Source organism: Cotesia glomerata, linkage group LG6 (assembly GCF_020080835.1).
Source record: "Cotesia glomerata isolate CgM1 linkage group LG6, MPM_Cglom_v2.3, whole genome shotgun sequence".
In the NCBI taxonomy this organism is placed as follows: Eukaryota; Metazoa; Arthropoda; class Insecta; order Hymenoptera; family Braconidae; genus Cotesia; species Cotesia glomerata.
The window spans coordinates 7,567,911-7,585,219 of NC_058163.1; the positions used below are offsets into that span (position 1 = coordinate 7,567,911).

General features: G+C 31.3%; 1 long non-coding RNA gene across 1 annotated transcript; it reads right to left on the reverse strand.

The window, feature by feature from the left end:
• Nucleotides 1–715: 715 nt before the first annotated feature.
• On the reverse strand, nt 716–10,350 carry LOC123266863. Its single transcript, XR_006509885.1, has 3 exons — nt 10,340–10,350; nt 1,864–1,869; nt 716–796 (listed from the first exon to the last, which is right to left on the reverse strand). It is a non-coding gene; the product is annotated as an uncharacterized LOC123266863 (long non-coding RNA).
• Between the last annotated feature and the right edge of the window lie 6,959 nt (nt 10,351–17,309).

The window sequence follows — 17,309 nt, forward strand, 5'->3', positions numbered from 1 at the left end:
GCTAATCTTATAATAGATGGGAAACTACAGTGAAAAAAAGATATTTGACAGCTTGCAATTACACACGCCAGGCGGCGCAAGAATAACTTTTACATGAACTATAGCTTAAAGGGGATAGTTTGCCACCGGAAATGTATTAAATTAAAATTGTCAATTTTTATTATAATTACAAAAAATACTGAAATCTGAACAAAAACAGTTTCACTGTAAAAAAATCACGCCAAGTCCACGTTCATAAGACTATTAAGAAAAAAAAATTTTATTTCTTTACAAAAAAATATAAAATAAAAAATTAAAAAATCCAAGTAACCGATATGGTTGTATATGATTTTCAGAAATTAAAAAAATTTTGTTGTAAATTTAAAAATTGAAAGAAACAATTTTAGAACGTACTTGGTGTGCGTCATTGTGTACTTCAATTTTTTTTAAAAGTCCTAGTAGATAGATTTTAGGAATTTCATAAAAAGTGAAATTTTTCGTAACCACGCACACTAATTACGTTCCAAAATTGTTTCTTTTAATTTTTAAATTTACAACAAAATTTTTTTTAATTTCCGAAAATCATATACAACCATATCGGTTACTTGGATTTTTTAATTATTTATTTTATATTTTTTTGTAAAGAAATAAAATTTTTTTTTCTTAATAGTCTTATGAACGTGGACTTGGCGTGATTTTTTTACAGTGAAACTGTTTTTGTTCGGATTATGGATTACTTAGCTACAAGCTCATATACTTTTGCGGCACGTATAATCTCTAATTTTTCGACAATATTGTACCATGACAACTACCTTAACTGTTAAAATCACGATTTTACTGTTTGAAATATTATTTATTATCAATTAATTACTGTTTATTATGAATCTATTATTATTCTAATTAGTTTAATTTTTTCTGTAAAGCATATTTAAAGAAATTTCTCAAACAACTGACTATTTAATCTTGAATATCGCGGTTAAATTAGTTATCTCCTTGATGATCTTAAAATTATTCAAGGATAATGCTATTTTGATAATGCAAATTTATTCAGAAAATTCTGTCGACGCATGTAACGGCTAATTGATGAGCTTGCGGTTTGTAACTCTACAGAACCCCTTTGAAACCACTAACATTGTACCACGGCTTCGTAAATATTGACTGAGTCCTTTACCAAGTACAGCTTGACCTTAATTAATTAGTTTTAAATTAACTTTAAGTAATCAAAATTAAATTTTATACCGTTGCTTGGTTTACTATGTCGTAACAAAGGTATTTTTTATTTAATCATTCTCCTTTTAAAAACCTTTTTCATAAAATTAATTTTTGTATTTTATTCTTCAATTTATATATATTTATTTCAATTTAAACTCTGTAGTTCACATTGACCATCAAAATAAACCTGATAAAATCTGGAATCTGGGTTACAATAGTTTAATGGGTTACAATAGTTATTGCCGAAGAATATTTTTTTGAACATTTAACTTTCGAGATTTCTTAAACCTAACATCCTCTTAGGAATAGCCAGAATAGCTTCCTAGGACCTCAAAACTTGGAGTTCTGATGAAAACTCGATTTTCGAAAATCAGGGTGAAACCATTAACTTCCGGATTTTTTTTTAAATCATCGATTTTCATAACAGGAAGTTAAAAATTATAATCTCGTAAATTATTTCATTGAATGGAAATACGATTTTACATGAATAAATTTATCTTTTAATTGAAATTAAATAATAAATTAGTAGCTTTTAGTGGCAAATTGGATTGAATTTCGTTAATTACTGAAAATAGATGGACCGATGAATACTATAACTATTGAGTACTTTTACAAAATATTTCCTGTGGATATTATGACCTGAAAACGGAGCATTTCTATTTTAAAATTGACAAAATTCTATCACGTACTTTTCTCTGAAAAATATTATTTATCATTTCAATTGATTAAATTCAATCAAAAATTTAATAAAGTTAAAATTACACTTTTGTCAAATTATAAAAATGTCCCTTGCGAATTCGATCATATCGAAATTTTTTATATATTTGGAAGATAGTGTACATTTGATAACATTTGGGTATGTTTTACAAATAAATGTTCAATTTAGTGGTAAAATAAATATTAATTTTGATTTTGGTTAAATGACGAGCAATTGAAGAGCAAATATTTGTCATTTAACGTAATTTTTTTTTATCATCAATTAAAAATTATTATGCGAATTTTTTTAATGTCACATTAATGCACCCAAAAATTAAAAAGAAAATAAATTAAATACTAAAAAAGGCCATTCGGCAGCCGAAATGGAAGTAAATTTCATGATGAATAGAATTAAAAACTACTCCCGGGAAAAAATGAATTTGCCTAATCATACCCAGATAGCAAAATGACGTATTAAGTTATTCCGAATGAGCTCAGATTTCTGATTTGGACGTCAGAGTCTACGTCTAAAAGACGTCTTTAAGACCTTCTGAAGAGGTCGAATGCGCCGCTTATTGTAGACTTTAAGAACTCATCAAAACGAGCTCTTAAAGAGCTCTTTTTTCTGAACTCGCACAAATGAATGATTTTTTATCTCTATACGCTATTATAATGATAACAATAATAAGAACACAACAAAAATAATATTAATAATAACAATAATAATAATAATAAAAGTAAATTATGAAAAAAATAATTCAGAGTTTCATGAAGCACCGATGCTGATTTCGAATGTTTATTATTTTAGTTAGACCTAATATATTGTCGGTTTAAAGAGAGAAAGTGAAAATTGCAATTGCCGTAACTAAGGTTCGAACCCGAGTCGTGCGCGTGCTAGATCGATACCTAACCCCCTACGCTGTTCAAACGATATGTCGTTACATATCTCATTATTCTTATAAGCTAAGTTTATATAGTGATGAAATGTTGCGATTATTGTCTATATTATTTATTCTATTTGATACTGTGTATCGATAGAGAAAAAGTAACTTTTACGAATATTTATATACTAAAAAATATTCAAAAGTCTACCTGTAATATTTTTTTAAATAGTCTATATAAATTTTGTTTACTTTTCACAATATAAAATCTAATAGATAAATTAATGAATATTAAAAATTCAACAATAATTAATAAGTATATAGTTATAAGATATCGTTAAATTCGAATAAAATGTTTAAAATTGATACATGCAAAGTACTCCTTAAATGTAGAAAGTTCACATAATTTTTTCAGATTATAATCCAATTTTATTATTTTATCTAAATTAGTTTGAATATACGAACCAGATTTTAACATTATTGCCTATTACTTCATAATATAATTTAAAATTTTTGAAAAATTTAATTAACCTGGATTAAGAAAAATGAATTAACCTATGCCAAGTGTATATCTATATATTAATCTATTCAAATTGTTTTAAATCATTTAATTCGAATTATTTTTAATCATTTTCAATTTAATTTCTCAATCAGGAAAGTAATAAATGAAAAATGAATAAGATTGTTTTGTCGAAAACTATCCACTTAGGATAGTTTCCGTAATTGTTTTAAAAATTATAGTTAATTTGGGATTAGGATATTAAATAAATTGTGCGTCGATTTGTAGGGGAATAAAATGAAGATTTATTTATCCCCAGAGGAGGAAAACTCAGTTGCACTGAGAAAAAACCTCCTCGAATGAAAAAATGTACAAGTAAGAACGCAAAGCGTGTAGTGCGAATAAGACTATGTGTAAATTGCCGTCGCAATCAACACGAGGTGAGCTCAACCTTCTTAGAAACGCAAAATGTATTAATTCAGAATTCGTGAATTGACGCTAACTTTTAAGTTAACTAGAGTCGATTGATAGTGCAATACTAATTAATCGACGTACAACGTCAGTGTAAATACTGATAGATTATAATTATTAGTGTAGGAACTAATTAGATAATTTGACGTCAGAATTGAATAATTGATGAAATTTGATTTGATAGAATGATGGTTAAATGTCGAACGATGAATTTAATGTAATTTATTATAAGTATTGCGTATTAACTATGGATTGACTAAAGCCGCGTGGCTGATGCAATCCTTTCTCAAAATGGCGCGCAATAACCGCGTGGCGTCACTTATTAATTTTGATTTATTTAACTCACTGAATAATTACTAATGAAATTTAATGATTCGAGAATTTAATTGGTAATTGAAATTAATGAAACTAATAATATTTAATGAAAATTTTAAGTGTTAAAGTAAATGCGTATTATACGTGATAAATCAGAAAACGATTGACACAGAGTAGTCGTACTAGTACAAGCGTCCAAGCACAACTGCTTTTCGCCCGCCACGCGAGCCGGCTTCTCTCCCGCTAACCAGGGCGCGCATGAGCGACAGCCATGGTGTGACACGAATTTACACGAGTTGGAGCGATCAAGCCCGAAGGCGCAACTCCTCATATAAATTTCTATTGAATGTTTTTTCTATCGGTTAAACAAGATTTTGACAGCTTTATATTAAAAAGAAATTTGTATTTTTGTTTATAATGTCTATAAGCTCATTATACGCAACTCAAAAAGAATTCCAAAAAAGGGACTCAGTTAGATGTCAGAAAATTGACTCCAAACTTATGAGTTCATTAAGAGCTCTTAGTTCTGACCTCGTAAAAAAGAGCTCCTTAAGACGTCACATTAGGACTTCTATAAGAAGTTTTCTAAAAGACTTCATACTGAAATCTTTCTGACTTGGATGCTGACTGGGTATATAGTTATATATAATCACTTATATATCATTAGACCTGAAAATTGGCCAGATCTAATCATATATAATCATATGTAATTAGATATAATTATTTCTATAAAAATAGAAAAAAATTCACCGTGAGCGGGGATCGAACCGGGGACCTGACGCTTTAAAGACTACCACGCTACTTGTTTACCTACGAGACTTACTGGAAGAGTGAAGCTTGAAATACCTACAACTAATGCAAATCGAATACATAATCGATTTTTATAAGTTAAATTAATTAATACAGTTCCATTATTTCATCCAAAAGAAACTATAGTTTAAAAGATTATTAATCATTGGAGTAGCAGACTCTGAGATGAAAACAGAGAATGTTTTATAGTAATCACAAAATGCATATATAATTATATATGATTCATATATAATTAGATATGATTCATATATATTTAGATATGATTCATATATAATTATATGTGATTCATATATAGTTATATATGATTCATATATAATTATATATGATTCATATATAATTATATATGATTCATATATAATTATATATGATTCATATATAGATAGATAGATAGATAGATAAATAGCGTTAATTGATCTTGGAGCCATGGCTCCCTCAAGACCATCATATATAAATACATATTTGATACAATATAGTAGTACAATATTTTAAATCTTATAATTTATAGAAATAATTTTCAAAAATAATAATAATAAGTAGTAAATAATAAAGTAATAATAATAAGCAACAAGTAATAAATAATCATCAATCATCAAATAATCATCATATTCAAGTAACAGCTATAATAATGAATATATCATAAATCTAAGTTCGAAATTGTTAAATATCATTTTCTCAAAAATAAGCAAAACAAGCATTTTTGAATAAATCCAAATTATCGAGGGAAGTTAGGTCAGCCGGTAAGGAGTTCCAGATGCGAATGCCGTGAACTAAGAAAGATCTATCAAACATATTCGAGTTTGCATGCGGCAAGCGTAAATAGTCCTGTCTTATGTCTCATATACGCAAAGCAACATCTAAAAACTCCAACCCGCCCGAACAACTGTCGAAAATTTAGACGTATTTCTTTAAAAAACAAGCAGGCAATGAAATAGTCTCTTCTTGCACTCAGTTTGAGCCAACCTAGTTTGTTGTAAAACGGTGTCACATGTTCCAGTTTTGAGATTTTATATATAAATCTAACTCACGAATTCATCTTTCTTTGCAACTTGAGCTGTAAATTGTTGGAAATGTTCATGAAAGCAGGACTACAATAATAAAAAATTGGAAATATCAGAGTTACCACTAACTTAATTCGAAGTTGTTCATTAAAGACCTTATTACTGATCTTTAGCTGTGCCAAAGTCCTCATGGCCTGATTACATATTTTCGTTACTTGATCTTCCCACGTTAGCACATCATCAATAATGACACCTAAGTATTTAACCGATTCCACGTACGGGATGATACAGTCATTAACAACGATCCTTTCGGCTGAGATGCAAGCATCACTGCTAACTCTATGACGACTACCAAAGATAACTGCCTTCGTCTTCGACGCATTCAACTTTAAACAGTTTAATTTACACCAGTTAATGATTTTCGCAATTTCATTGTTTAGCATAGCAACATGATCATTAATTTCTGAAGCGTGGCACGATAAGTATATCACTAAATCATCCGCATAAAATACATACTGACAATTTAGTGATTTAGCAAGGTCTGAAATATATAGCGAGAACAATAACGGCCCAAGAACACTGCCCTGCGGAACACCATTGGGAACCTCCCTCCACTGTGAGAAGCAACCATTACTATGAACTGATTGTCCCCTCTGTGCTAAGTACGATCCAACCCATTCTAGTGCCTTATCATCAAAATTCATATACAGAAGTTTACGTAGCAGTCTTTGGTGGTTAACTGAGTCAAAAGCCTTGCTGAAATCAAAGAAGACTGCTACCGTCACTTTTGATTCATCAATTCCCAATCGGATATCATCGCACAGTTTAATCACAGCCGTTTGAGTATTCAAGCCCTCCCTAAACGCGAATTGATATTGATCTACATAACTGTTAATATTGATGTACTTCACGATTTGTTCATATGCACATCTTTCCAAGGCCTTTGACAAGTTCGATAGCAGCGAAATTGGCCTTTAATCCTCACAGTTCGTCGAATTTGCAATTTTTGGAATAGGCACCACGTACGATTGCCTCCATTCCGATGGAAACACCCCTTCTAACAGAGACTTATTAAACAAATCTATGAATCGCGGTAGAAGAAATGGTAACATACACTTTTATGCCTTAATAGAGAAGCTATCAGGTCCCACCGCACTTGATGTCAACCTCATAATCGCCCTCCTCACGGATTCCGAATCAAGTTCACGAAAACTAAAATATTCACTATTATCGTTTAATGATGTAATATCTGCCGTACCGACATCAGTCTCCACTGCACTACGCGAAGATTTTATAAAGAAATCATTTAAGTGATCCAGATCGATCTTTATAACTGTCTGAGTTTCTTTGCACTTAACTAAACCCAATCTTCGAAGATCATTCCACAATACTTTCGAGTTCTTCGCGCAGCTAAGATGTTGATTAAAATATCGTTTTTTCTCACGACTCAACCTCTGCTTTACGAGACGCCTTATATTAGAATATTCTGTATACGCATAACCGGTCCTCCTGAAAATACGATACAATTTGTCACGGCGTCTTTGAAGTTCCTTTATTTCATCTGTGAACCATAGCGCTGGTGGCCGTCTTGGATACACAGTTTTTTCAGGAGTAACCATATTTATAATATGACTGAGATGCCTATGCAAACATGTATTCATTTTGTCCACTGTCTCACAAGACTGCATTGCTTCAGTGTCAACGGCAAGGCATAGATCTTGTAATAAATTCTCATCCACAGCATTCCAGTTACGATAGGTGAAACAGTTTATTCGACGCTTGTCTATTTTATATTTGTATGTGATAAATATTAGATCATGATCTGATATAAACGGTTGTGACGATTGACCTGCGTGGAGCACTTTGTTTAAATCATCAACTAAGCATACACATATCCATGATTCAGAGTTCTCGAGGTGATGGGTTGGACGATGCTCAACTAGATGCAAGCCTAAACATGAGCAGAACCTACACAGTTGCGTGCCATAAGAACACCTTTTATTTAAATCTGAGTTGAAGTCTCCCATAATTACAACATTACCGAAATCAGCCATGAGAGTTTCAAGTTCATGCTCTAAATCTTCTAAATGTCCTGTGTTTGGAGGTTTATAAACGACACCAACTAGAATCTTCTGTCTTGAAGATCCTGAGACTTCCACAAATAAATATTCTGGGTGCCGATCTTCATTATTAGCCGACGAGGCAACATATTTGGAGCTTAAATCATTCCTGACATAGATCGCCACGCCGTCTCTACTTCGAACACGGCGATCATGACGATGCAAACTGAAAAATGGCAAGGAGACAATGTTATTAGATACAAGATGATTAAGCCATGTTTCGGAAACAGTTATAATATCAAAGTGATGACATCTGAAGTATTCTTTAAATAATTCAAAGTGCCGCTCATTTCTGAGCGATTGAGCATTGATATGAAATATTTTCAAGTCCATATTAAGTAAATCTAGCAAATCAGGATCCGGTCGAACAACGCCTGGTAGTAATGATGATGATGATAAAGAAGAAGATGCTAATGAGGGAGCCATAATCTGCTAATTAATTAATTTTTTTAGCGGCTCTAGTCCCGCTGATGGTGTGAGCTTGATTGGTGGCTTGTCATCTGCATACCTCACATTGACTGAGCAAAACGAAATCCAGATATTTCTGGGAAGAATATTCGGATATTGTTTACGCACTTTTATACAGAGCTTTTAAAGAGATAATGGATGTCTTCGATGAATATAGACTGCATGACTCGGCGACTGTCCATTCGGCAAAACATCTCCAACTTTCATAGCACTTCCCGACTAGAAATTTCAGTGAGGCAGTGATTTGGCGCAAGTAAGGCATGTCGAATTCCAAACTTGCAGTAAGTAAGGCATCCAAACCAGGCCGAAGTTTGGGATGTAACGCAGTTGCGAGGCTCAGCCTAACTTGGCTTCCTGATTAGGTTGCAGTTTGGAAACCAAATTCGCGACGAAGAATCCAAATCTAATTCTTTCTTGATTTTTAGCTTTTTTACTATCAAGCGAAAATTAATAAAAACAAATGCTTATTTTTTTATCTTCTTTTACTATTTTAAGTATAAATATTAAATTTAGTACTAAATTTTTTAAGTATTTCATGAATAATAAAAAACAAATTCTTTGTTGCTTTTATTTAATATTATTTTTATTATTTCATTTTATTTTTTCTGTAATTGTTTTTTGTTTTTTGGAGCATTTTTTAATGTGAAGAGATTTTTTTGATTGGTAGATTTGATAAGTCAAAGGGGAAGGAGATGATGGAGGAGTTAGATACACTAATCACACATAACACTTAACTTTACTTCACACTCGCCTTAATAGTAATTATAATTAGTAATTATTAATTATTATAAATCGTACATGTCGAACGCGAGACTCGAACACGGTACCCGACGCACGAGGGCCCTATACCATACCGCGACGCTACGCCGATGATGAGCGACCTCTTACTTTAAGATACTTATAAGCATAACCAATGTTCGGCTTGCCTAATTTAAAACAAATAAGATTCGAATTGGGCTAGCCTAAGTTCGGAAAGCCCGGTTCGCTCCAAACTAGCAAAACTCAGGTTATCATTACTTGAAACCAGTTCGGCGTTCCCATGATATATCAGACTTAAGGAATCCATGAAACTTTCCTAGTTACGTTCAAATATGGCAAGCCAAACATTTCGTTCTGCCTACCTTGGTTTTTATGAGGTACAACCTAGGCAAGCCTAAGTTAGGCAAGCCAAACTTGCCCCGAATTGGTTCTTCGGTATATGCCTCACTGAAATTTCTAGTCGGGTACATGAGACACCATGTTTATATGTACAATACACAAATACTCTCGTAAATACACACTTTTATATTTATAGAACTAAAAGGCTTAACCTTGGAAAGACTTAAAGCCAAATATCTTCTCCCACTCCGTTTTAGAGTACTTTGGCAAGAAACGCCGAAGTTCGTCAAACGTTTGGAATGCCTAACTTGCAGGAAATTATAAAATCCAAGGGCTTACGAAAGTTCGGTTTACCAAACTTAAAGGTAACTAGGGACATTTATGGCAAGCCAAACTACGGCAAATCTTTGGTTATCGTTACTTCCAGCTAGTCAGGCATTCCAAAGGTTCGCCGAAGTTCGGCTTGCTATAGATGTCCCAAATTACATGCAAATTTGGCATGCCAATCTTCGTTTTGCCTATCGTGGATTTAAGAAGGCGCAAATTAGGCTTGTCTAAGTTAGGCAAACCAAACTTGCCCCTCACTAATTCTTCGGCATTCCTCACTACAATTTCTAGTCGGATTACTTTAACATTTTTCATGATATCATCAACATGTCTCTGGCTGCTAAACTTCACATGTATATTGCGATTCTTAACTCGTCCGAAGGCACCCATGCGTTCAACTTTGACAATTTCTCTCTTTTCTATAGGAACTTGCAGTTTATTCACTAATCCAATTACTATATCAACTAATACCTCTCCTACTGACTCCGGAATGCCACCTACAGTGATTTCATCTGCCAATTGCTGCGATTCTAGTTACAGAGTTCTGAGTTCAAGATTCCCCCCAACAATACTTTGAGCTGCATCCTTTATTTCCTTTACTAAGAACGCATCAGCGTTCAACTCAGTCCGTTTTGTTTCAATCTTCAACACCCGCTCCTCTAATGTCTTAAAGTCCTTCTGCAGGACACCATAATCCTTAACCAGCTTGTTGACTTGTGTGGACATCGAGTTCACTGTCTTCGTGAAAGTATCCATCTTTTTATCAATACTGTCCATTGTAGCTAACTTAGCATGTATTGACTCTAGAACTTTTGAAACATCAACAAAACATACGGGGCACATGTTCGCAATTTTACCAGCAGCGCGCGATTTACTCGGTAAACAGTACCGTATTTTGACACATGTATCGTGGAAGTAGTGTTTGCATGCAGCGCCAGTTTGCACCAGTGCTGCCTGGTCAGTAACAACCTTTAAGCAGAGACCACAGTTAGATGTCATCTTAAAAACCGCTAGATGGCGCGAGACGTTAAGAAGATGTATATATGTGGGTACGTGTATATGTGTTAGTAGCTAACCTCACTGAAAATGCCCAACTAAATGTCCAAAATAAAGAACAAAAACAGTCAGATCTTCTGAGAAATATTATCTCAAAATATGCCGCAGCTCACAGAGCACAACTACTAATCAGTTCCAGCCAATTATTCAAAACTTAACAGGCGAGACCATCTTTTTCTCGCTTTGCTCTCACGGAGTTCAACGGAACTATCTCTGTCGCACTCCTAACAGCAGAGCAATTGCAGTTTCGATTGATTTGACGAAACGAATGAAATTTTTGAAAAAACCGCTTTGTGGTGAAATAGTTTATTAAAATATCTATTATCTCTAAAAACGTTTTTTCAAAATTTCCATTCGTTTCGCTAAGACGATTGAAACTGCAATCACTGGTCTCGGCTGTTAACTCCAATAACTGTAACCAAATAGCCCGACTATAAAAACACGACCTTACTGCACTACTACACTCTGTAACATCATATATAATTATATGATTTCCGTATAGTTACACTGATATTGATAGAAGGATTTGTTTATATTCAATGATCTTTATTAACTATTAATAAGTGATTTTTTAACATCATGGGATTTAATATATATTTATTAAGGTAAAAGCCCCAATAGATGATCATGTACCAGTATATGATCACTCCGTGTATTTGTATACCTATATTTGTGAATATAGATATACAAATACATGGAGTGATCATATACTGGTACGTGATCATCTATTGGGGCTTTTACCTTACCAGTTAATAAATTATTTATTAAATGTTAATAAATATTTGTTAACAGTTAACAAATATTTATTTGAAATCAAAAGCAAAAATAGCAATTTTCTTTTGACATTTTTTATAACCCGACAACTGGGATACATAACTGTAACACATGATAATAATTCAAATCACTACATAAATTAACGTTTTTAATATTTAAAAATTTAAAAGATAATTATGAGCTGTGATAGAATTCGGTATGTTACAATAAACGTTATTATAATGTAATATAATTAATTAAAATAATTTATAAAGATAATTTTTGTTTATAAGGGGGCGTCCATTAATTACGTGAGGTGTTCTAGGGGGAGAGTGGATCAAGCTAAATCTTACCAAATCTCACTTAGGGGGGAGGGGGATCTTAACAAATATCACGTCATTTTTTCTCTAGCAGAAAACAGTGTAAAATTGCGTGAAAAAGTATTTCTATAATAAAATATGGCCAAATTTGACACAATAGTGTTTGTCGTATTCGTCTGAACCCTGTAGAGCAGCAAAATAGCGCTCGATTGTTTAATTTGATTATTGATCGATAGGATTCACTAATTTTGTAGTTAGATTTCTTTAGAAATCTATCGGTGGTAGCCGGTCTCATGTCGTAATTTTAATAAAATTTTGTCATAATATGTTTAATTATCTTCAATTTAAACTATTGTTCGTCTACTTTTAATAGTTTTTTCAATTTATTTCGTAGTTGAGAAAATTCAAAAAAAAATCAAGAATAAATTAAATTTTAGCTTTTATCATCAAATGACTTTTATCTGTAAAAAAATCCTATTTTTTAAGAAGATGTCTTCGAATATCTATTTGTTGTAGTCAGTCTCATATCGTTATTTCCAAAAATATAATAAAAAATAAATTTTAGGACATTACGGCATTTAAATAACGTGTTTTTTTCAATATTCAAACAAGAAATCTACCTATCCATGTCGGGTGTAGCCGAATGGCGCTTTTTTTTCTCAATAATCCAACACGTTTACAGCCAAAACATAAATTTTGAAGAATCTTGCGTGAGATTAAGGGAGGGGGGGAGAGAGTTGAGGAAAATCTTACGAAATCTTATCAAGGGGGGAGGGGGGGGGGTCAAAAAATTCTCAAAAATGCCTCACGTAATTTATGGACGCCCCCTAAGCAATCTTTATATCATATGACATTGCAAGTGAAACAAATTCAGTTAACAAAATATTTATTATATATAATCATTAAAAAATGCTGCATCTAATTATATATTATTAAATATTAATAAATGTAAATTTATAATTTACATTTGATTAGATATAATTATGTACATAGTTTTACGTTTAATTCTATACATGGTCCTGTATCAATTAGATCTGATCAGATATAATCATACACAGTAAAAAAACTTTCGTAAAATTTAAGATAAAATTTTGTGTAAATGATTTTTTTACACAAAATTTATGTTAATTCTACACATACTGTTTGTATTGATGAAATCAACATAATTCTGTGTTAAAAGTAACACAAAAATATGTTAAAACTTTCATTGGCTGATTCTCGGATTTCTACACACTTAAATGTTATCCATAACACAAATAAAGTGTTGATTGTAACTTTTTCTTTGTGTTACTCAGATCAGCTGTCAAATATGTGAGTTTTACTAATAATTTAAATATATATATATATATATATATTTTGTGATTAAAAAAAATACATGAGCAATTGAAAATAATAAATTAAAGGAAAAATGCACATGTAGAAAATTAAAAAAACTGTAAGTTTATTTTCTAATAATTTATTAATTTCAATTATTTATTTTTTGTCTAATTCAAAAAATAAATGAAAATTAAGTTAGCCGACATCTGAAAATTTTACAATTTTTTTTAATGAAAAAATTATTACAAAAATTATTACAAAAAATTTCACTTGTAGAAAATTTGAAGAATTATTCGTGTAATTTTTTTAAGTATTTTTAACTTGTAAATAATTTGTCAAAAAAAATCAACATGTCTGCTAGATTCATAATCATAAAATTTATAATTTTTCTTATTTTATTTATTTCCTCATAATTTAAAATTCATTCTGTCTTCTAGATTCACACTAGAAAGGACATTAACCTTGTAATGAATTTTAAGGTTACAATTCTGTTATCGGATGTTTTAATATAAATTACCCTTTATTTACTTAGTTTTTAATTGCTATACACTACAATTGTATATTTATTAGCTGCATTTAAGTATTTTACGTAATGACACAAATCAAAATCCACCAAATTAAAATGACGTTGAGGCTATCACATTTACATGTCTATCTTGTGTGGCATACGTGACTATATATGAAGAATTCTTTAACATAAATTTTGTGTTGGTTGGCCAGTAACATTAAAAAAGTGTAGTTTTACTTTGAATTAACACTTGAGTGTGTTAAAAAATGGATGGATTGATCAATACAAACCGTTTGTGTAGAATTAACATAAATTTTATGTAAAAAAAACATCTACACAAAATTTTATGTTAAATTTTACGAAAATTTTTTTACTGTGTACATATATAGATTTATATATAATCATATATAGCCCTAGATAACTCAGATCTAATCAGATCTAATTATATATAGATTTACATATAATCATTTTCGTCCTAGGCGGACGTATGGGGGTTTTTACGCGCAGACGACACTCAATTTGTAAATAATACGCGTACGCACCAGTATCTACTGGGGTGTATAGAACTTTATACAGTCAAGGACAATGTCACGCAAGCGTCACCAATCTCTATACAGCCGAGTAGCTTACGTTTCAACTGTCATTTTAAATTAAAAAGCGCACCTTTGACTAACTTCAAGACTTTTATGTGTTTTTATTTAGAGGATTAGAGGGTTATGGCATCGTACGCTATTTATTTATAATTTGAGTATCCCCTGCACGTAAAAACCCGCATACGTCCGCCATAGGACGAAACATTTTTTAAGCACCATGGGCAAGCCACGCGCAAATACGGTCTCGGCGATAATTATTTGCAGCAGGGATATAAAGCCTTGGCCCTATCGGGCCTCAGCCTTATATTATCCCTGCTGAAAATATTTATCACCTCGACCATATTGGCGCGTGGCTCGCTCAAAGTACATAGATAACTAATATATAATTCTATATATTCAATATATAATCATATATAAATATATATGATTAGGCAAATTCATTTTTTCCCGGACTAGGATTGAATACAAAAAAAAATTAATAACGTTCAATAAAGAAAGAGAAGAATTATTTGTACTTCAGTACTTTTCAGTCAGTTTTGTATAGACAAAACGACTGCAAGAGTAAAATTTCTTAAAAATGATCCTAAGATGGATATTTTTTGCTTTAGAAAAAAATGTGAGCATATAAATTGAAGCTTAATTTCTCAGCTTTCAGATACATTTAACAGGAATCGAATAACTCGACGCGTTCAAAAGTTATTTGAAGGAGAAGTAGTGAAAGTATCAAATTTTCGAAATTTTAAAATCTTTAAATGCTGTAATTTCTAAACTATTTGACCGATTAAGCTCATATTTAAACTTGACCTTCCTAATAGTCAATAGAATAAGCATGTTGAGTTTCATTGAGATCCCTTAAAAATTGTTGACGCTATCGTCGTGACAAGCCGCGTTATATCGTGTATATATATTAGAGTGGTCCAAAAAAAAACATTTTTATTTTTTTTTTTCAAGTGCTGCTGTCTCAAAAACTTCTCTAAGGTATAAAAAAAATTCTCTCCAAAGCGCAGCTCGAAATCTCAATTCTTCATGAAGCTCAATGAATTTTTATTTTCCCATTTAAATAACACGTAAAAAATTTTTATTTACGTTTTCATCCGGTAAATCTAACAAAAAAATTTTTTTTTATATTTTTCGTCAATTATTCTTGTAGGAAATTTAATTGTCTACAAAAAAGTACTGAGGTAGTTTTTTCGTAATCCTAACCAATAAAAGTTATTAAGCTTTAAATACTCGCAATAAAAGAAAATTTAATCAGATATGATTTTAGAATCCATTTTGTATCACATTTTCTGTTTCAAAGTATTTGATTATATAATTTATATTTTTTTCTTGAAAACATGGTATACAGTCTGATATCGGTAATTCAGTCTGGACCAGTGACAACAAATGACAATTTAATATATCGGTTTGTTTATTTGAACTACATGTAAAATGCACTGAAGGAGATTACCAGACTTTGTAAATACTCTAACCACTGCTTAAAAAAATTAAACTAGATAATTTACCTATATCACTCTCTTGCGGCCTACATGAAGATATATAGTAAATTCAATTTTTTGTTGACAATTAGTCTTTTACCCTAACCTAGCTGCATTTTAATAATTATGTCTTATAAGTAATATAAACTAAAATAAGAAATAACCAAAAAATTAAATCAGTCTCAAAGATTATATTGGTTGTATGTTTATTAGCAATTTCTTTATAGTCAAGCTTATTTAGTTAAATATGTGATGACTCGAGATAAGGCAGTTTTACGCACGAATACCTGTTTATTTATCATTTTTTTTTTTTTTCAATGATCAAATTTAAAAATAAAATAATCAATTCACGAAGGACTTCTATTTACGTTCTCCTGCAAAGTTTCATGATTTTTCATTCGGTCAAAAAGCGTCCCAGCATCATGTTCAAAATTTAAATATTCACCTGTCCCACCTGTCCTACATGTTCTTAAATAAAAAAATTAAATTTAGTATACATCCGGAGGTACTAGCTTGCTCTTGATTCAGATTCCGTAATGAAATTCAAATTCAATTTTAAAAAATCACTGCTCATAGGAAAAAATATCCAAATTAAAATGAGCGAAATTATTCATAATTCACAGTTAATACTTCACCAAAAGACATGTGTTAATTATATTAGAAACAGTCTAGTTTGATAAATTTTGAAATAAATACATACAGTTACTAAAAAAGTTTTCGAAAAGTTGCTTTGAAACTAACTTAGTTCAAATTTTCTTTTGTGCGAGTATTTAAAGCTCAATAACTTTTTATTCGTTAATATTACGAAGAAACTACCTTAGTACTTTTTTGTAGAAAATTAAATTTCCTACAAGAATAATTGATAAAAAAATTTAGAAAAAATTTTTTTCGTAGTAAAAAATCGTTGTAAAAAATGCTTGCCGTAAGATTGACGGTTGTAGTTTTTACCAATATAAATAATGCTGTGAAGCGGGAAAGAATAGGAGTTACGGTAATTATTACATGAAGCGTTCCACATTCACGTAACAGGATAATTGGTAGGAAAGGATTGAGAAAGGAATGTGGAGAGGATCATCTTAATGTGAGTTTATAGAATATGCGAGAAAAAAAATTCTTAGATATAGCTCGGACTGGGATTCGAACCCAGAACCTTCCGAAGACATGTCGGCTACTCTACCATTTGAGCTATCCGGTCTATACTAAATTTCCTTTCGATTATTCTATATACATTAAGCCACACCGTCCATCTTACGGCAAGTATCTTTACAAACATAAATAATGCTATGAAGCGGGATAGTACGGTACACATACGGTGTACGACAAATTAGATGCGAAATTGCCGTAAAAATTTTTTCAGTCATTTTTTGGTCAATTTTAAAATACTTTTTTGATTGGTTACAGAATAGAACC